Source organism: Misgurnus anguillicaudatus, chromosome 14, assembly GCF_027580225.2.
Source record: "Misgurnus anguillicaudatus chromosome 14, ASM2758022v2, whole genome shotgun sequence".
NCBI classification, from domain to species: domain Eukaryota; kingdom Metazoa; phylum Chordata; class Actinopteri; order Cypriniformes; family Cobitidae; genus Misgurnus; species Misgurnus anguillicaudatus.
Genome location: NC_073350.2, coordinates 20,973,504 through 20,996,000, shown reverse-complemented (window position 1 = coordinate 20,996,000; position 22,497 = coordinate 20,973,504). Strand labels below are relative to the sequence as shown.

The following is a 22,497-nucleotide window of genomic DNA, read 5'->3' as shown; positions in this document are numbered from 1 at the left end:
CAAAAGCATTTAAAATCTTTCATTTCCTTTCTCTTTAAAACAAAGGTAAGACACACAGAAGTTAGCTAGAGTGACAAAAATAGCTGCCAGGACTCATTTCCTGGACGGGTCCATCTGCCTGAGGTTACCATGGTGATTAAATGCATTCTGGATCTTGTAATGGTCCTAGCTGTGCCATCCCTCCTCCAGTGACACGTGACCCCACCCCTCCATGTCTTTGCCTTTTTCAGGGTCTCTCTCCTCTTTCATAGTTCACACTTATCATAAGGCGGGATTGGTGGATAGTGTGAAGGGTGTGAATTCAGTCTCCAGGGACCCCCGCTCGCTGGCAAATGATAAGAAGCGTACGTGTATGAATCTGTGTGTGTGTGTTTGATTGAATTTGCATGTGTGTGTTGGTGTGTGTGATAGAGGAGGGGGGTTCAGGGTGATGAGCTGCTGACAAATCCATTAATTAAAGCTCAGAAATCTATCCACTGCACAATAACAAGTACAAGAAACGCCCCTGCAGCTAATTTAGGAGGGCTGGCTTTTCTTCCTTTTGCGATTATTCTGGACGCACGCTGCCATTGTAACAGAGAAAATCAGCCAACAAATGAGGTGGACAGGACATGTCCCTTCACATAAAGACAAAGAAGATGTTTTAACCTCAGTCATTCCTAATAAAAATCTTGATACTGTACTGCAAAAAAGCATATGGGTGATTCTCGCGAAATTAGGCTTATGAGGTGTCATGAAACATTTTGATAAAAAAAGTAAATGCAAAGTAAGAGTATCAAAATAAGTAGCATAGTACAAACATCTCTTCACGTACTATTTTGCACATGATTTCAAATGACATCGTACAAACCAATTTTGTTGTTTTTTCCACATTTAAGGGGAACATTTTCATTACCGCAACGTGTCCATGACTGGATTTGGGTTCTTTGACATGGCAATATTTATAATTAAAAATCTAAAAAATAAAAAGCTTCAGTGCATGTTATACAATAAACATTTACAGTAAAGAAACATGTGGTATTTGGTGATCATTGGTAAATGTAGAGACAATAATAAGGAATATAAATGTGTCCAAGAAAAAAATTCTCATCCTCCGCAACAATTTTCAATCATTGTTTAAGCCCTCAATGAACTCACATTTTCTCTCCAGATAAAAGTTGAAATTTTGTTTGTCATAGTACCTAGACAACTTTTTAGTTCTCATTACTGAAACATGAGATTGTAAATGCATAATATTTAATGTAATATCATGTTGCGGTAATGATAATTTTTGATAATGATAATCTAAAAAATCGTATTAAATCCTCTAAAAAGAATGGTTATAGTAAGTTCAGACCTTAATCTTATATGTGCAAAAAAATTGGCTTTAAGGGCTTTTTAAAAAAAATTTGATGCTGGACACCTTCTAAGTCTGGATTTCGTGAGAATCACCCATATTACTACCTCAAACGTACATATTTTATACCAAATGTATACATTTCTGTACCTAAATGGACCTTTTTAAAAGGTACTGCCTCAGTGACAGCTTGGGACCATATTGACCATTTCTTTCAGGCAATGTATATAAGTATGTGTGTCCATGCATCTTGTCTTTTCACCTTTGTTTTGTTTTCCCCCTTTGTCAATGGGGAGATATTTTAAACGAAAACAACTCATTATTTTACATCTTTGCCCCTCAAAGGCATTTAAATATTTTACTAGAAAACAAGATTCTGATTCTGAAGAGTGGCGGTATGCTGCTTTGTTTAAAGAACCCATCACACTAAACACATGCTTCAAACAAACACATTTTTTAATCATATTCACATACAGCACAGACAAAGAGACAATGCTTGAGAAACACAGCTAATTACTCTGATGTTTACCAATAGGTTCACAAAGCTATTTTCCAGCCCCCTGAAGCACGGATGAAGCCGAGGGAATAGGATCTTTGTACAGTTGAGACCATCCCTGCCCTTACCATTCTGATTGAACCCCATCCAAATGCCACCGGGTCAATGCAGTCAGTGCATTCAGGCACTGACAATAATATATGCGCATGATAATCGCTGGGCTTTCTTAAGACTATGGCTTATGCTAAAATCTAAAGCCTCAAGATTCACCCAGTATGGGGTTCTGTCTGATCTAAAGACTAAAACCATACTGGATGTATTGAAATGATGGCTGATGAATCAGAATTCTTTGTCATCCTCTGTTAAACTTCATGTCTGTTTCACCTTTAACTATTTCCTTTAGGGTCTGTATGAGGTCATAATTCAGACCAGTGCTTTGTAAACACATAAACTGTGCTCTAAAATTTATTCCTATTAACATTGGTGTATTTTATAGGCATGACACATCCTGAAATGTAAAACAACCTGATCAATTCAGTAACAGGAGACGTGTGGATTATTTCTTCACGCTAGAGATGCTAAAGTAGCAATTTTATCACCCTATGTCAGCCAGCAGCCATAAAACACACTTTGACAGCCTCAAGCAACACTAATGGTTAAGAACGAATCAAAATTGAGGAAATGCGAAATATACTTAAGCCTGTGAGGGTGCGCTAATACTGTAGACTTTTCAAGCAGAGGAGCACCATTAAGTCTTCTGATGAACAGAAAATGTACCGATTTGTTGTGTATCTCAGTTTATTTGTGAATGACCAGTGAGAAATAAGGTTAATGCACATAATATTAAATTACATTCGCCACAAACTTACGTCAGAAAAGTCATGCAATTCAAACGCAACACTCAAGGGTCCAACAAAACAACTGCTCCACAATTTGTGATCCAAGCATCTGGATTCGTATTTCGATTAAAACACATAGAATATAGGTTTATACTGTAGCTGTAAAATATTAGTAAAATTTCAAAACAGATGCACAAGTCTGGGGACTATCGTATAAACGTGTGTATGTTTGATGCTGCACATTATTCTGCTGAGACTGCCACAAAGGACTACACAGATTCACTGAGCACCAAATGGGTGGCAAAAGCTCAGTGTAGACATAAACACAAGGGACAAAACGGCATCAGCAGTGTCACATAAGCTAAATCTCTCATTATGGAAAGCTGGAGGATTTTAAAGGAAACAGACCTGGACTAATTGGAGACGCTCTATAACAATCCATCCACATCGGGCTAAATCTCATGATGTAAATTAGTACTACCACCAGACTACTTCCTGATTCTATAACAAGGCAGTTTCCCCCTTTGAAAGACAGCGGAAACTGTATGGAAATACATGCTCATTACAGAATTTAGAAAGCAGACTATACACAGTAATTCATTCTTTATACCAACTGAACACATTTTATAGTCGTAGCAATTTAGTTTGGCAACAGGGAGGTTTGGCATGGGCTATGTATGTACAACATATAGACTACATACTGTACTTAATGTGCAACATATAGGCTACATTTGACATATTGTAGTACACAAATCCCCACTATGTGGAATATTGTATCCCAAAATGCAATGATCTTGACTTTACCTCTCATTTCCAATGTGACAAATAAACCAAAAGTGTTGTCAGACACAAAATATTTATTGTTATAATATATGGGCAGTTTCCTGGACAGGGATTAGACTAGTCCTAGACTAAAACATTTTTAAGAGCTGTCCAAACTACAAACAACTTGCACTTACATACCTTAAAATACATCAGTGCCCTTTGTTTTGCCTCAAAATGCACACAGGTAATGTTTTAGGAAGGCATGTTGTTAAAACTAGTTATATTTCATAATTAAACTAAGGCCTAGTCCTGGATTAAGCTAATCCCTGTCCGGGAAACTGCCCCATAAAGTACTGTGCAAAAGTTTTGCACCACCACCAGACATGTTGTTTTAAAAGTTTTAATGTCCATCAATATTTTTTTTTCAATCTATTTTATTAAAATACAAACAGAAAATCCAGGAAATATGTACAAAAAAAACAAATTATTTTCAGGACTAAATGTCTTCTTTAGGCATTGTGGGTGTTTAGTGTGACCTAAATACATCTTGAGCGTTTTTGAGCAGAATAAAGTAAAAAGACAAATTTCTTTAAAATTAGAAATTAGAATGTAATTCTTTTAGGTTTAATGCTGTGTTTACGCGAGTGTTTTCTATGTTAAGTCACTGTGAAAACGCGTTGACGCGTCTGGAGGTCTCGCGGCTCGGATAAGGCGTTTGCTGCGGCGCGGAAGACCAATTCGGCCTCATTCATGCGTCTAGTTCACGCGAATGGCGCGAATTGAGCCCCTGGCGCCGTACGCGCGAATGGTGCTTTTAGTGCATTTTGCGTTTGACGCAAATTTCCGGCTGAAGCCCGAGTTGAAATTTTGAACTTTGCCGGAATTTCGCGCCGCGTTAACCAATCAGGAGCCTGCTTGCTGCTGTGGCAGCAGCCCCGGCCGGAGTCACGCCTGTTTCACACATACTCCGTATGCAGTGCGTTTGCGGTGCGTAATTTTTTACGTAGCCATGTTAACAGGTTAGAGCTTTCACACAGCATACGTATGCGGTCCGTCCTGTCCGTTGCAGATGCGGTGCGGTGCAGCAGTGCTGCGATCGTTTCGGCAGCGAGTCTATTTTTGCTGTACGGCACGCAAGCTGCACGCGCTGATTTAAAGTGATAGCGCATGTTTTGTGGTCAGAATGAATACGGATTTACACAAAAATGCAGTAATTTCACTCTAAATGGATGTAAATAAAGTTTTTCAGTAGTTTTTTCTGTAATTTTATTTGTTTAATCCCAGGATGAAGCAATTAAGGCAAAGCACTTACCACGAGTTAAAAAATGATATGTATAACATCTTGTTAAATATTCTACCGTGTTTATATACATTGCATATACATAAAGTATGCTATTAATTTTACCATTGTTTAATTATACTAACATAGCCTTTTAGTTTTTATTTGTAAAACAACAGTAACCAAATTTATATTGTCTTATAACAATATCCATAACCATGGAATTTTTAGTTAAACTAAGGTAATACAAATCATAATCAATCTTACAAAAACCGTTTTGTCAACCGTTAAAATTATGGTTAATTTTTCTAAAGAGAACTATACAAAATGATCTGTTTGATAGACGGGGAAGCGCACCTGTCAATCAGCGCTATTATAACAGAGCGAGGCAAGAGACGAACGTGCTCAGTAATATGGAATAATGTGTTGATCTGGAATGATTGTAAGAATACATTTGCTTTAAATATAATGTTTTTCATACAACGTTTTGGGAGATAATAATGTTTTTTTTTCAATTGGTATTGAGCTTATTTAGACATGTTATAACAGCGTTTGGCGTATTTACCTCAGAGTTTGTTTCAGTAATATTGCTGTTTTTCCGGTAATAATAATACAATTTGCATGTCAATCTTGCTTCCTTGTCTGTTTATTCATGTCATTATGCTGTTATTTTAATTATTTGAGAATATTTCTTGCCATATGAGCTTCATTGCCGTTATATAAATACTCTCGTCTATGCAAATATATAAATAGTATAGGAAATGTAGCCTATAATGTAACCATGCATGTCACCTATATTTTCTCTTCAAAAGTTATAATGCTAATTTATATTTATGATATATGTGGAGATAAATAGACCTTTGATCCTTTCATGTTTCCTGACCATTACACTAGAGATTTTAAACATCCTAGTCTATCAAATAATATCTAAAGTATATTGTTTTGTGAAGAAAAAAACACAGCAGGATATTATATAGTTTATTGATGAGGCGCTTTTCAACAGAAAGTGTCAATCACCTGATTATTCAACACATTTGATACGCAGAAGCAGCGGTTAGCAACGCACTGCAAACGGAGTATGTGTGAAAGCACAACGGATGCTTGACGGATCGCACCGCATACGTACTGCAACACGCACCGCAAACGCACCGCACACGGAGCATGCGCGAAACAGGCGTCACTCATTAAACATGAAGGAACGCTTGATATTGTCCGTAAGCAGTCACCCGTAGCTTTACTACACAATTTTCCCCCTATAGTAAGGTTACCAAATACCAACCGGTAACTCTCTCGATAAATGCACAAACTCATAATTTTCAGGACTAAATGTCTTCTTTAGGCATTGTGGGTGTTAAGTGTGACCTCTCTTGGCACTAAACACATCTTGAGCGTTTTTGAGCAGAATAAAGTAAGAAGACGAATTTCTTTAAAATTAGAAATTAGGATTAAATTTTTTTCGTTTTAATGCTGCGTTTACACCAGCCGCGGTAGAGGTGTGAAGCGTGAGTGATTTCAATGTTGAGTCAATGTGAAGCCGTGTTGACACACGTCTGGAGGTCTCGGCGCGGATAAGGCGTTTGCCGCGGCACGGAAGACGCAATTCCGCCTCATTCGCGCATCTAGTTCACGCGAATGCCGCAAATTGAGCGCCTGACACTTTTTGTGCATTTTGCGTTAGACGCGAATTTGAGGCTGACCCCCGAGTTAAAAAGTTTGAACTTTGGCGGAACTTTGCATCTAGCTCAAGTGGAAGGGGAGTTAACCCTAAAAACTTGATACATCAGTTTACAATTTTTAATTATATATACACATTTCCTGTATTTTCTGGATGTATTCTATAAAAGAGACTGAAAAACAATTATATATGATCACTATAACATTGCAAAAACAATAAATCTAATTCTGGCATGGTGGCTTAAGACCTTTGCACAGTACTGCGAGTCCTGTTTGGCATACTATTTAGTATTTTATTATTAACGTAGTAGTATGTAGTAACCAGTGTGCTAGAAACCCATTCTAAAAATACTGCAGGTGTGCATTTGGGTAAGAATAGGACTGAATGTGTCATTGTGGGAAAATTTCTAATGGGGGGATTTGAGAGGTTTTTGGTCATCAGTATAAATATTTACAGTGAAAGAGCGCTTCTGTGCATTATCTGTGAGTACATTAACCTCCTCCTGTTCATCCCACACAAAAGAATAAACCATCATACCCCTCATACACAGTCATGCATACATACACACATCTACACAATCAGTCCGTTGTGTTCCATGTCCGGCTATACGGCGCATTCAACAACAATGATGTTACTTAAAGGGATACTTCACCGATTTAGCATTCAGCTTTGTATCTGTAGAAACCCGGCAGTATTACTGAATGACCATGTTTCCCTCCATCATTTCCCCCTGAGAGGAGAGATATCTGCATTTTGGTTCTGCAAAAATGTCCTCCGATGATGTAATATGACGATTTTTGCATCATCGGAGGACTTTTTTGCAGAACCAAAATGCAGATATCTCTCCTCTCAGGGGGAAATGATGGAGGGAAACATGGTCATTCAGTAATACTGCCGGGTTTCTACAGATACAAAGCTGAATGCTAAATCGGTGAAGTATCCCTTTAACGTCATAATGTCGCTGTCAAATGTCTAAGGCGATTTCGCCCCCTTTCAGGTGCATTCATCTAGAACGTAGTCTGTGGTGGCTTTGTACGAGGATCATCTGAAGCACAAAACAATATTTACAAAACGGCGCGACAGAAGCGATTTTGTAAAATGACACTGGTTCATTCATTCCCATTTGTGCAGCAGAACTACACGCGGCACAACAACTCCCGACATGTTTCCATTAGCCACATGTGAATGCTCAATGAACATCAAACAAAGCCAAGACACAAGACAGTCGAACTCAATGCACATGACTGCTATATTATTTATATAAAACAGATGAAAAAGAATGGCTGTAACCACATCAATGATAAAACACTTCCTGCTATCCGAGTTTAGCGTGCAAAGCCAAATAAGTAAGAGTGATGTTTCGAAATGTGCAAACACTGTCGCTCGGTGGCACTTTCAAAAAAATGCTTTTAATTGTTTGAGCTGAATACAGATTTCATGAGAATGAATATGTTGAATGAATATGAGAATGTATATTGAATGTTGCATTGAATGAGAAAATGTATAGAAGAGTTTTATAAACAATTTACCCATTCTTTGTTCAGGTTTTGTAAATTAAGCTTAGATATTATGTTGAAGTGCTGCTGCTAGGTGCACAGAAAGTACAGTAATTTACCATGAAATGATTTTAATACATTTAAATTAAATAAAATTTAGTAAACTTTTAGTTATTAATTCATTACATATTAAACAGTGTGAAAATGTAAGTAACATGAGAAGTGAACTTTTCTGACCACTGCATGATAACATGGTTACAATGTCTCACACCACAATGAGACTCAAAGGCAATACTACATGCTATATATATATATATATATATATATATATATATATATATATAACAATACTTGTACTTGCTTCTGTGGCAGATGTGTCGTTGCATGTGCAATCCCGGCTAAACCCGCTGACTGACAGTTCTGGTTCAGTTTTGGAGTTCAGGATAACACGTTGACTCCTCAACAACCTGACATGCGTTGCAATGATGTTCAGGGTAAATACAGACACTGACAGTAGCCGAGAGAGACAGCCAGACAGAAAGCAAAACAGAGCAAAGGTCAATGTGGAAACACATACACAGTAGTACTAGTTTATAAGACCCTGAACCTGTAACATGTAATCCAGCTCCAACATACAAAGATCAATATGTTCAGATGTGCAATAGGAAGCTCATTAATGTCTGACTGTAATGATTTAAAAAATGACTAAACTTCACATGCAACTCTTTTCATCTTCTGACAAATAACACAATGTTCAACATATTGTCAACAACTGGACGGTAGATTTAGAAAAGACGTCTGAAAGCTTTACAATATTGTGCACCCAATATAACAATCCAGATTCACGGGCATACAGTTGCACAATACAAGTTTATTAACAGGCAGCTGGCAAACACTAGATGCAATTTGACATGTAGTTCTATCAGATCGCTGAAAAATTTCCAAGTTGGCCAATTATGTTGAAATATTTATGGTAATAAATTTATTTTTACACACTTATTGTTTATTCAAATATGATCCAAATTGCTACAATATATCATCACATAATAAACCTAATGCTGATGATAGTATGGACACACTAATCTTAAGCATCCCATTTTACCAGTTGTACCACTTCATCCTATATAAACAATGGGTTAACATATCTGATGACATAAAGGCATCTAAAGTTGGCACAGCAACAAAGCCCAGTATAATGTGGTAACTTAAGCATATGGAATAAAGCATCACACAACCAACAATGGTTAACAAGAACCATGCTTTCTTTCTAGGAACAAAAAAGGCCATTTTTAGCCAGCAGCAGTCTGCATCTGCCTTTAAACACAAGCATGGTGGCCGTAAAAGCCCCCTTTTACAAAGCACCAATGAATGCATGAAAAAACTAATCAAATTTACCTTTCAGGCAAGGTCTCCGGTTTTAGTATGAGTAAGCTGTCATTCCTATTATGGTAGATTCCTTTCTCATTTGTGTTTGCCTGGTTTAAAATCCTTAGACTAGACAGATGCTGTGCCATCAAGAAGTAAAGCAAGTGTGTATCTCCTTAACGATGTGCCTTCTGGGGTCTGTTATCACTTGGTGCATCCCTGCCTAACTGTCTCTGATGTTGCCTCTCTCTCTCTGTCTTTCGCTGTGTCTCTCTGCCTCCCGCATGCACAGCAAACGCTGATTCTCTGTCTGTCACCTCCCACTCTAGCTTCTCTCCACCCACCACATGAATAATAAATAGCCCTGAGGGCAAACCCCTCCCCCTTTGAAAAAAAACAGCATGCACGTGCTCACACGCTGCTAGATGACAAAATGCATACCCACAGTGGAAAATACAAACACGCGTGTGACATATATGCATGAACCGAGGCAAACAGGGTGATTGGGCCTCCCCCACTTCGAGTGGGCGATTTTAGGGTTATCAGCTGGAAGGGATTTAGCATTTCTCAGGCTACCCTCTGAGCTTGACCCCTCCACTCTGACCCGTGTCTTAACCTTGTGTATGTCTGGACTAATTTCACCCCTTCGCCTGTCCTCATGTCACTGACATATCAATACAATGTCAAGAGCATGCAAATGCTAGCAGTATATGATTGGGGAAGCCTACTTTAGACAGATAGATCAATAGACGCCTGTCAGTGCAGTGAGGGTTTATAAGAGTTACATTGTTAAGATATTTATTCAAATTTTTCTGTCCTATTGGATAGTTAATTCGCAATGCAGGTTGACATCTCGCTGTATAAAAGGCCACATATTGCAACTGCAACATTATTTAGAGGAAGCTACTTAAGAAAACACTTTCTGAGATGAGTCTAATTAAAATGAGAGGATGTCAAGCCTAAAAACTGTGATAATTGCATGCATGTCATGCATGCTTAATTATACCTAGAGGCTTATTGCTATGATAAACAAATATTATAAAAACGTGTTGATAAAAAAATATTTTCCACACTAACAATAAAATACGTTATTTGTTTTTGGGCATATACTGTATAAGGGCAATATAACAAGCTCAGATGCAAAACCCTCTAAGTGCGTCTGACATGTTTTCTTGTAAATAAGAAATTTTAGCAGACTCTTAATGGACTCTGCCAACAAACTGTTACTAAATAAAGCTGTGACTAAAGGGGATTGAACACCGGACGCGCAGCTCACCGCCCCGCCGTTCAAAAAAAATCGAAAACATTGTTTTCTATGAGTATACACACACCGGCGCCGACAGGTGGCGCCTGTGCACGCCGCCCAGCTACGACACAGGAAGTTTCTCAAATACCTGTCGTGCCACAGAGCGCCACTCGCATAGTTAAATAACATTATATTTGTCCCAAATCATTAACGATTAACATTAGCTGCTAACATATATTTTGCATTTTGAAGTAGACGCTATCTGACAAAGCTCGCACTATTTAATGTGCACTTCCGGTTTACAATACCTCCGAGTTGTCCTAGACGCGACTCAACGCGACGCTGAGCTGCGCATCCAGCGTGCGACCCCCCCTTAAAGGAATAGTCTACTCATTTTCAATATTAAAATATGTTATTACCTTAACTAAGAATTGTTGATACATCCCTCTATCATCTGTGTGCCTGCACGTAAGCGCTGGAGCGCGCTGCGACGCTTCGATAGCATTTAGCTTAGCCCCATTCATTCAATGCTACCATTTAGAGATAAAGTTAGAAGTGACCAAACACATATCAACGTTTTTCCTATTTAAGACGAGTAGTTATACGAGCAAGTTTGGTGGTACAAAATAAAACGTAGCGCTTTTCTTAGTGGATTTAAAAGAGGAACTATATTTTATGGCGTAATAGCACTTTTGGGAGTACTTTCAACTTGCACTCCAATTCGTGTCATTCGCATTATCCTGAGCGAATGTGCATCTATTTTTGTCTTTGTATGTAATCTTCTTCTTCCTTTATTTCTTAACGCCATTCCAGCATCTACGGCTATATTCATGGCGAGAACCAGGTAATCCATAAGTTTTATTCAGACAAGTTGATTCATACACAAGTTGGGGGAGGGACAATTTGGTATCTCCAATTTGCCTAACTTGCGTGTTTTTGGCCTGTGGGAGGAAACCGGATTACCCGGAGTAAACCCCAGGCACGTGCACACATAGACATCAAAGGGGGCTTGAGCACCTGCCCTTTTTATTCCTGGAGAGAAAGTCCCCTTTTTTTCTGGGGTGCTTTTTAAAAAAAAATAATATGATTGATCTTTATTCATATAACAACTGATGTCTGTCTGTTTCTTGTGTTTTTTACTTGTTACTTATTTAATTTAACATGAAATTATTCAGGAATATTTAAATGAGATTTAAACTCTTATATAAAGAAAAATAGCGCTATTTGTGGCACACAAACGGTTAACACATGAGTCCCGCCTCCAAAATTCACAAAGCTAATATGATTGGCTTTACCTTTCCTTAGTCTCGCCTCTCTAACTTACTTCGCTTTATGATTGGCTTGTCTACACTCGTGCTGCATCATTCGCGCTTCAAGCGCCAAAGCTTAGCCTGAACGAGACGCGATGTCCATGATTATGCAGGCAGCTACCGGTAAGTGTGTGAGGAAGAAAGCATTCTTATATTAACAGTTTTATGCACAAAATATGGGACACGTTGTTACACATAACGATTCAGGGACATTGTTTTCCATGGCAATCCCATATTAACCTGAAGAGTTGCAAACTTGTAATAGTGTAGTGTATGTAGTTTAAACAGACTGCTCATAAAATAATAAAGCACAAACAATAAAATAATTGCTAACTGCAGTAGTAAGCTTTTTTTGTTTGTGTTTTTTTGTAATGGCTGTTAAATAAGTATAATGTGTTATACTGGAGTGCTGGAGTAGATTGGGAAGAAATCTGATGGTTCAGTATTTTACTTGCCCAGTCAGAATTTCACTGACATCACAAAAAAGTAAAATATAAAATACAAATAAAATAGGTCTAATCTATATTTGTTGTTTCTGACATGTGTAACCCTAATAAATATGAAACCTAAGATTAAAGGTGCCATAGGATGTGTTGTCATAATATGTTAAATTGTTCTTTGACAATTACATAGAAGGTATGTTGCTTTATTAAGTGCAAAAATTATCCAGAAACGTTTTTACATGTTTATTTACAACCCTAGAATTAGAAATTTTAATTAAATGGTCTATTTTTGCCCTATTTGAAATGGTCATGAATAATAATGTTGAGCTCTGCTCTGATTGCTCTGCTCTGAGGCTCATGCCAGAAGCTCACATTAGTAAACAGACCTTATATTTTGAGCCCTCATCAGACAAAAATACATTTTGAGTAACAACTAACAACTAATCAGCTAAACGCTAGCATATGATATAGCATTTATTGGCATGTAGCGCTAACTCAGCAGTCACCACTTTGTTTTTAGCATTTTAACAAATTTGTAATTAATGTGTAATTTAATGTTTTCAAAACATGCACATTTTGTAATGGCTTCCTAAACCTAGACTACTCAGGAGACCATGGTGTCTGTGTGAACTGATTATTTTGTAGACATCTTTTGAAAATTAAACAATTGCAGGAGTTTGAGGAAGATAAAATTAATTAACTTTTTTAATAATTTTTTTAAAAAGGAAGTCAGAATTGTGTTAATATATATACTTTTTGTTTAAAATATACATAATTATGAAAGGTGCCCTTTATTTCACTTGAGCCCCTGCCCCTCAAAATGTCTGTGCACGTCCCTGACGCTGACACAGGGAGAACATGCAGAAACTCCACACAGAAAGGCCACCTGCCCTAGCCGGGGCTCGAACCGGGAATCTTCTTGCTGTGAGGCAACAGTGCTACCCACTGTTGTATGTAATCTACTCGTGCAAATCAATGAAATCGAATTTGGTGTGGATGCCCCATAAGTTTGGTGTTCTCCACTTTTTGTTATACTTAAATCTGTAGAGCTATAAAAAGCTAATATTTTACTATGCACTCTGGACATCACTTTTGGCCTTGATGATGTGGTACATGAATATTTTAATAATTATATTTTTGGAAAAAAGGAGAAGGATTAGTCAATGGACAAAATGTACAGTAGAAGGTTTTTGTCAAAATTTCATTTCTACAGAAAGTGGAATACTTCCAGCAAAATGACTATAGTTTTTCCAAACCGTCTATAAGCCAAGAATTGCAAAGCATGGGCGATTGAAAGCTCAGGTTTAAGTGGAACCCCTGACCCTGTGTCTCCATTGTGGGTTGGCAAATTACGGGTATTTTTATTTGAATAGTAACCAACCACGCTCAGTTAAAATAAAAGGTCTCCTCTGTGACTGCCTGTCTATCATTGGGAATCACAAGAACAAAGATAACCGCTCATTTCTATGCAAAGCTGTTTTGCTATACAAAAATAGAAATGTCACGATTGGACAGTGTTTTTTACTGAACTGTATTGCCTGTGGTGGCAAAACATGTTCAGAGTGAAGAACAAAATGAGTTTCCATTATAAAGAATGTTTCACATTTTTCCCTTTCCAATGACGTCTGACGTGGGGGCTCCTGTGTTGGCAGATGGAAAACAGAGGGGTGGGGGGACTAAATAAAAGGTTTGTTTCAGTCATCCGTGATTGGCACAGAAATGAGAGGGAGCTTGAAGATTTGAATTGTTCAAAGCAATGAGATAAACAGAAGAAACAAAACTGAAACTAAGCAGTAACCAAACAGTCTAAGCCAGCTTTATGTGAGTGATCTGTCAGACAAATGCATTGTATTATTTATTATGAGTAGTTTGGAAGCAGAAATTGAATTGAAGATAACAAACAGAACTGTACCTTGAATTTTAAGGGACATTTTTTGAAAATATGCTAATTTTTCAGCTCCCCTAAAGTTAAACATTTTGGAATCCATTCAGCTGATCTCCGGGTCTGGCACTAGCACTTTTAAAAGTTGTGATTTTCTAGGCAGATATGGCTAGGAACTATACTCTTAAACTTGCGTGATAATCAAGGACTTTGCTGCTGTAACATCCATAGATATGTATAAAGGCTAGATGGCTCGTCCGCGCTGCTGGCCAATTGAGTGCAACGTCCGCATTTTGGCGGCCATCTTAGGACAGGGCGCTCGCTCACTCGTAGCATTGAGTTTTAATGATGCAGGTACTTTTAAATGACCATAACTTGCTTAATTTTTTACCGATTTTCAAACGGTTTGGTTTGTTATAAACGTCAAAGATGTACCTATGACACTGCATACCTATACTAAAAATAAAAAATAAATTCATGAAACATGTTAAAGCATCCAGAATTATAGCCACGTTAATAACGTTTGTAAAAACCCAAACCGTTTGAAAATCGGTAGAAAATTGAGCAAGTTATGGTCATTTAAAAGTACCTGCACCATTAAACTCAATGCTACGAGTGAGCGAGCGCCCTGTCGTAAGATGGCCGCCCGGTGATGCCGTTAGGGACTCCGCCTTGAGCCATCTAGCCTTTATACATATCTATGGTAACATCTGCAGCAGGCGTAGTGATATTACGCACTGCCCCAAAATAGTCCCCTTGGTTACTTTCAATAGCAGGGGACTATTTTCGGGCGCTGCGTAATATCATTGAGCCTGCTGCACGCATGTTTCATCAGAAAAGTCCTTGTTTATTACCCCACTTTGAGAATATAGTTCCTAGTCATATCTGCATAGAAATTCGTAACTTTTAATTATTCGTCGGCCTTAGTACACAATGTAACTACAGAAGAGTCAAGTTTTAAATAGGAAAAATATCGAAACTCTCTGGTTATTTTTTACGCGATGCTAATGGCCTAATCAGATTCAATGGATTGTGCTAAACTATGCTAAAAGTGTTAGCGCCAGACACGGAGATCAGCTGAATGGATTCCAAAAGGGGTGCGCCAGCACAAACCATCATTTTGTCGTTAAATAACGACTGTCGAGATGTACTAAAGACACGCAGTGGATAATTATCAGTGAAAAGGTGTGGTTTCAAGGTGTTATATTTGCGACTGACTTTATTGCATATGCATTTATAGGAGTTTCCCTTTTAGACGCACTGCCATTTAGTGCAAAGATCAACTCATTTGCATTTAAAAGGACACACCCAAAACGCCACATTTTTGCTCACACCTACAAAGTGGCAATTTTAACATGTTATAATAAATTATATATATATGGTATTTTGAGCTAGAACTTCTGGGGACAATTTGACATCTTAAAAAAGTATTTTGAAATGTCCCCTTTAAATTAGCATGAATATAGGGGTTATTCGATCTACGTCATCAATGTTCGCGGCGGCCATATTGTTGACATAGAACTGTCAGTCTGTCAATTGACAAGCGCGGCAGCTTTGGTATTATGCATGGTATTATCGGTGTAATTTTTTTAAAACCGCGCGATGGTGTGTGGTGTAATACACGGATGTTCTAACAACAGCAAAAAGAACCCTGAAATTAGTTTTTATGCGATACCGACTGTCAGAAAACATGAAAGGAAGGAGACAGAGGAGTTGAACCAGCGAAGGAGAGACTCCCAACAGCAAAGTCTGTCCCCATCATTTTACCCCAGGTAACGTTAGGGATATATACCTCACAGCAAAGTCTGTTCCCATCATTTTATCACATATGGTTAGCTGTAAGCAGTGGCTGAAACTGCTCTTTCAAATAAGCTGCCATACATTGAGACAGTTATTAAATTAGTATTAATAACTAACTATATGAACATAATAATAGGTCTGGCATTGATACTAGGTATGGAATTAAGGGCCGTTCACATTATATTGATAACTATAAAAAATATATAGTTTTGAAAATCGTTTTATATTAAAGAGAATAGCGGAGCTCACACCAAAACTATAACGATACAGATACAATAAACGACATCATTGGGATCACTTTCTGAGCAATTTTTCCCACCTGATGAAGGATAAACCATTGATAGCATTAAAATCTATTTGAACTTCAAGTGCACGAGCACTTAAAATGACAATGAAGCTCATTGCTGAGGTCTATAACACAAGATTACCTGCCGTTGCTGTGAAAATTGACTACGTAATGCTTTTTAATCTATTACATTAACTAACTGTTATGCCAAAAGGTAAGAGATTACACAAACTATTAGATTCACTGTTTAGAGTTACGCGAAACGCAGCGTGTTGAGGACATCTGCAAAAGTTTTTATTGCAAGCAATATTAAGGCAAGTGATTTGCGCGAGTGCCGTGAGCGAATTAGCATAAACGTATTGTTTGGTGATGTGGACGATGATATAGTTATCGTTATGATGTGAACGGCCCTTCAGTGCTTGTATGATGAATGCGGATACTGTATGAACGATATAGTTATAAATATCCGGATAAGTTACGGCTGGCAATAAGGACGGATCATTACTTAAGGCTATTGGGTCTATTTGATATGGTTCCACAATAATCAAGCTCATCTTCTCTTAATACAGACGAGATGAAGCCATTAGGCTACTGCTCCCCTCGACTCAAATCTACGTGCGGCTAGGGGCAGGACAGATGTCATGTCAACAAGATGGCCGCGGTTAGCAACTTCCGGTGTTTGCGAATAAGCCCTATAACCGTACACCCTTTCCTCATTTAGTATACCTGAATCTATGAATATGCAGATTTCACTTAATTGCGCCAGCTTATACCATAGATTTATATGTACACATAGATGCTACATTTGGCAGTTTCAAACACATAGCTGCTACAGTAACTCCAGTTTCACAATGCATACTTGAAATGCGCGTTTGCAGCATTCATTTTTTAGCACTAATGTTAACAGGTTAGAGCAGCATTTCTCAAAGTGTGGGGCGGCGGGCTCAATGGTAGGGAATAGGAACATTACAAGTAATTTTAATTATACATTTAATTTGAGCATAAATTACCCATAAACAAGTAAACATACATAGCATTGTTAATTATAATCTCCACCTCATGAATTGAAAGGAAAACTCCAGTTTTTCAAATTTTGCCCAACCTAGCTTGAAAGCAGGTTTGTCCAGCCCTTTGATATATTAGACAAGTAACCAGGCTCTACTACAACTACAATCATTTGACATGTAGTGGGACTGTTAATGTCTCTGGTGGATGTTGTAAAGTGGAATGTAGTTTTATTCTGTACTTTATATTTATCCACTCCATCCCCTGAATAAATGTTACAGACACAAAACTCCTTAAAGAATGTGTACATTATCTTTTTATCCGGGCATTCTGTAACTATACAGTATGTACGTTAATGTACAGTATATAAATGTTACATTCAGGTTTTGAGGTTAAGAAACCTGTATTCATTTGATGTCAACATAAAAGGCCCTGGGCAAAGGCATTCCCGCCATATCACTGTTCCCTTGGCGTACGGTCACAAAGGACCCAACTTTCAAATGCATCAGGTGTAACACTAATTGCATTGTTTAAATATTTAAACCAGCGCTAGACCAATAGAGGCACAAAGAGAGAGGGACCGGGAGGGGTACGAGTTAAAAAGAGTGAGAGCGAATGGGGGGGAAATGACAGGAGAAGAAAGGGGAGCTGAATATTTGAGAGAGAGATAGAAAGGGTCTTGTTTTTTGTGGAACTCCAGAACAGGACGTGAATTAGACAAAGAGAACTGATAGTGGTGCATCATGGGTATGTGAGCAAAGTGAGGTCTCCTTTGTTGTTTTGTCTGCGTCGGGAAAGATGGAATGGGACAAACTGCTTTTTTGTTTCTTTTCCCAGCAATCAACGGGGCGGCTCATTAGAGGCTAACAAGAGGTCTGAAGAGGACACTCGAAAAGGCAGGGCGCTGCCAAGTTTATATGAGAGGCCATGTATAAAAGCTGTCAGTAATGAGCTAAAACTGGTCCATGATAGTCCCACTGGAGTGAATCCCACACTGACATGTTCAGTCTTGTTTTCGTATTTGAGTAAATCAGCGGCTTTTAAAAACCTGTTTTTGTGGTGAAGTACCAAGAATACAACTGTTTGTATAGCCATTAACATAATAGGGATAGTTTTACTGTTAGTTATTCTTCATCAAGTTAAATAAATAGTGCTTGATGTTTACTAAAGCCGGGCTCACACTACAAGAAGTAATCCTGCACGATTAAAATCTGGTTTTAACAGATATTCTTCTCTTAAATCTTAAACATGCTCACACCATAAATGTTTAAAATCATAGTGCATTACACACTACAGGATATTATTAAGATTATCATATCAGAGGGAGCATTTTACGTGATCTCACGTGGAAACGGTTGTAGACAAATGGAGATTGTGACACATTTATTATCATATTTAGGGGCGGTTTTCCGGGCAGGGTTTATCCCTAGTCCCAGACTAAAATGCATGTTTGAGCTGCCTTTATTTAAAAACAACTTAGTGAAATTGTTTTGTCTCATGATGCATGCAGGTATTGTTTTGTGTTGTTTTGTAAGGTATGTTTTTGGCAAAAACACTTAAATGTCCTAATATAACTAAGACCAAGTCCTGGATTAACCTAAACCCTGTCCGGGACCCCCCCTCCCCTTAATCTTTACATTTGCTAGTTTCAAAAGGTTTTTCATTCATCTCTGTCTCTCATTGGCCATTGTGAAAATACTGATGTAACTATCCCGATTTTAAATCCTAATATTAAACATTGCTTGCGAGCACATCAGGAGGTGTAAGATTTGATGTGTAACTTCACACATTACAAGATAATCTGCGCCGAACATCGGAGTCAATTGAGGTTCTGGACCCCACTTTCTCCCAGATTCTCAGGAGAAAATCCTATAGCGTGACACCGGCTTAATTTAACTTGGATGTGATCCTTGTTCTCAGTGGTTGCTCAGGTCAACAAAGTGTTAAAGTCATGTAGATTAGGAAGTATCTAGGTGTTCATTCACCACAGTTTCCACATCTCCCATCTGCTAATGTGATATATCATTTCCTCAGCCCATGAGAGCTATTATAGCTTTTTCTTCATCAATGTTTCCCAATCCTGGTCCTCGAGTACCCTATCCTAGAATATTTTAGATGTCTCCTTATTTAACAAACATGATTTAACTCATCATGTTAAATGGATAGTTCACCCAAAAATGAAAGTTCTGTCATCATTTACTCCCTCTCATGTTGTTACAAACCCACATAAATGTCTTTTTTTCTGATGAACACAAAGGAAGATATTTTGAGAGATGATTGTAACCAAACCGTTCGTGGACCCTATTCACTTCCATAGTATCTATGGAAGTAAATGGGGTCCACGACAGTTTGATGATTTTTGGGTGAACTATCCCTTTAAGCTTTCTGGAAGCAGGCTAATAAAAGTGGTATATCATTCCGGGCGAACATTTCCTATAAGAGCCTAACAAGCATACAATGTCAGAGGCTGTTTACACTTGGCATTAACATGCGTTTTCGTCGATCCGATCACAAGTGGACGACATTACGTTTTGAGCTCGTCCACTTTCAACCATATTCAGAAGTAGACGAAAACCCTTTCAATCAGATTGCTTTTGTAGTGTAAACCAGTGGTTCTCAACTCCAGTCCTCGGGACCCACTGCTCTGCATATTGTGCATGTCTCCCTTATTTAACACACCTGATTCAGATCATATTATTTCATCAATTGCGCTGAAAATTCAGAGAAAGCTCTAACATATACATGTACAAAACACTGTGCAGCATGTTTACTTATAACACAAGCAACGGATTCTAACATAATATTAGTTTGCGTCCATATAAACTCGTCATTACTCCCACTCGTGTTTAAATGACAACAAAGAGACTCGCCCACAGTCTCACAGACCACCCCCTTACAGTATTCAGGACAGAAGCGGTCAAAAGAGATGGATTTAAATACCAGGTGTAAACGTGATGTGTCTCTCTCGTCCACTTGTGATCCAGTTGACGAAAACACACCTTATTACCAAGTGTAAACAGCCCCTCAGCAACAAAAGTATAAAAGTTGTCACTGGGGCGGTACCCTTTAAAAACATCTGAATATGTACCATTTAGGTCCCTTTGGGGGGCAGCTTTTGTACCTTTATTTCTCCAGTTCAATGATGGCAAATCCACCAGGCCAATGAAACAAATATGATGTAAAGTGTGTAAGAAGTTCTTCTTGATCTTCTCGATTGGGAGCTCTTAGAAGCAGCTGGTCTTTATTTACCAGGTCTGTTCATCTCCAAACACATTTTGTCTTTTTCTGTCCAACCCTCCATTGATCTGAATGCTCCTCTCCACTTATCGTGCTGTGTACAGCTCTGGTCAGAGGGTCAGATTAATGGTGGTTCTTCAGAACAGCTGCTGCCACAGGCAAAGCAGATATATCCACATTTGTCTCGGCACTCTTGAGACAACCCTTTCTTTCTACCCTGGCTCAATTCGCTCTCTTATTTAACAGCCACATAAAGTGGGGAAATCAAAGCAAGAATAAAGAGAATTTCTATGACCCGAAACGCCATAAATTTTATCCGGATCAATTCTATTGATTTGCCTACAGATATCCTGAAGCACCTCAGGGCACTTCCAAATAAAACTACTTCCTTGGATATATTATTATTTTGTATACAACTACTCTTCTTCACTTTAAACAGAAGATCTGTGTATATTTCATATGATACTGTCAACCTTAGCATTTACACAGCACAGCTAAAATATGATAATAAATAGAAAGTGTTTCATGAACAGGGTCATGACATCATCACTTATGTAGACCATTAAAAAGTTGAAGGGTCAAGGGTTAGGCTCATGTGCCCAGTCTAAGCATAGAACAGATGTCACAAATACAATAACTCCAACAGCAGGGTACCTGGCCACGTGAACTTCACAAATAAGCCGCCGGCACACAGGTTGAGCCCGAGCAGGAACATAGACAGAATCTGTAATTCAATAAAGGCCATAAACAGCACCGCTATTAGAGGTGTAAAATGTCAGAGTGTTTGGATCTGAACGTTCTAGGGAAATTAGGCTGTTTCTCCGAAGGCTTATTCGAGAGACGTGCAAAGACCATATAAAGGTGAAAAGGAAAGAAAAAGCATCAGAAAAAGACTGAGAGAGAAAAGTAAAAATTACCAAATTTGAATGAAATTACACCCATTTTATTCATTACAAATTAAGACTTTTTTTGAAAATATGCTCATTTTCCAGCTCCCCTAATGTTAAACATTTCATTTTTACCGTTTTGGAATCCATTCAGCTGATCTCCGGGTCTGGCGCTAGAACTTTTAGCATAACTTAGCAAAATCCATTGAATCTGATTAGACCATTAGCATCGCGCTAAGAAATAACCCCAAAATTTTGATATTTTTCCTATTTAAAACTTGACTCTTCTGTAGTTACAACGCTCGACTGAAATTAAAAGTTGCGATTTTCTAGGCAGATATGGCCAGGAACTATACTCTTAAACTGCCGTAATAATCAAGGACATGGCTGATGTAACATGGCCGCAGCAGGCGTAGTGATATTACGCAGTGCTCAAAAATAGTCCCCTGCTTTGAAAGTAACAACGGGAACTATTTTCGGGCAGTGTGTATTATCACTACGCCTGCTGCAGCCATGTTATGGCAGCAAAGTCCTTGATTATTATGCCAGTTTTAGAGTATAGTTCCTGGCCATATCTGCCTAGAAAATCGCAACTTTTAATTTTCTTAGTACACAATTTAACTACAGAAGAGTCAAGTTGTAAATAGGAAAAATATGAAAACTCTTTGGTTATTGTTTAGCGCGATGCTAATGGTCTAATCAGATTCAATGGATTATGCTAAGCTATGCTAATAGTGCTAGCGCCAGACCCGGAGATCAACTGAATGATTCCAAAACGGTAAGAATCAAATGTTTAACTCTAGGGGGGCTGGAAAATGAGCAAATTTTCAAAGAAAGTGAAATGTCCCTTTAACATTACATAGTCGATTATGGTGTAAACAGGTGTAAGATTTTGGTCTGTGTCAATCAACTTTTGTGGAATAGAAATTAACCACGTGAATCAGGTTGAAATAAACTACAGATCATTGCCCTGTTCATTTAACTGTAAAAGCTGAGGAATCAATTCTGGGTTTGACATTCATTGTGTTAAGTCCTGGGGTCGTCCTTCAGTTTAGCCTCCATACCTATTTTACATCTACAATGACAAAGGGCTAAACCGGAGCGTGTGTTAACAAAAGCCCCTCCATGCTTGTCGGTCAAACGGCGGCTG

General features: G+C 38.2%; 1 protein-coding gene across 25 annotated transcripts in view; it reads right to left on the bottom strand.

The window, feature by feature from the left end:
• The window catches only part of nfasca (neurofascin homolog (chicken) a), a 102,094-nt gene that overhangs the window by 63,673 nt on the left and 15,924 nt on the right, over positions 1–22,497 (bottom strand). The window contains exon 1 of one of the 25 annotated variants that reach the window (XM_073876042.1): positions 9,282–9,534. The exons of 23 other annotated variants lie outside the window; for them this stretch is intronic. The gene's annotated coding sequence lies outside the window, so the exon portion shown is untranslated. Of the gene's footprint in view, positions 1–9,281; positions 9,535–22,497 lie in introns of those variants that run through there. One more of the 25 variants, XM_073876041.1, reaches the window with a different exon arrangement.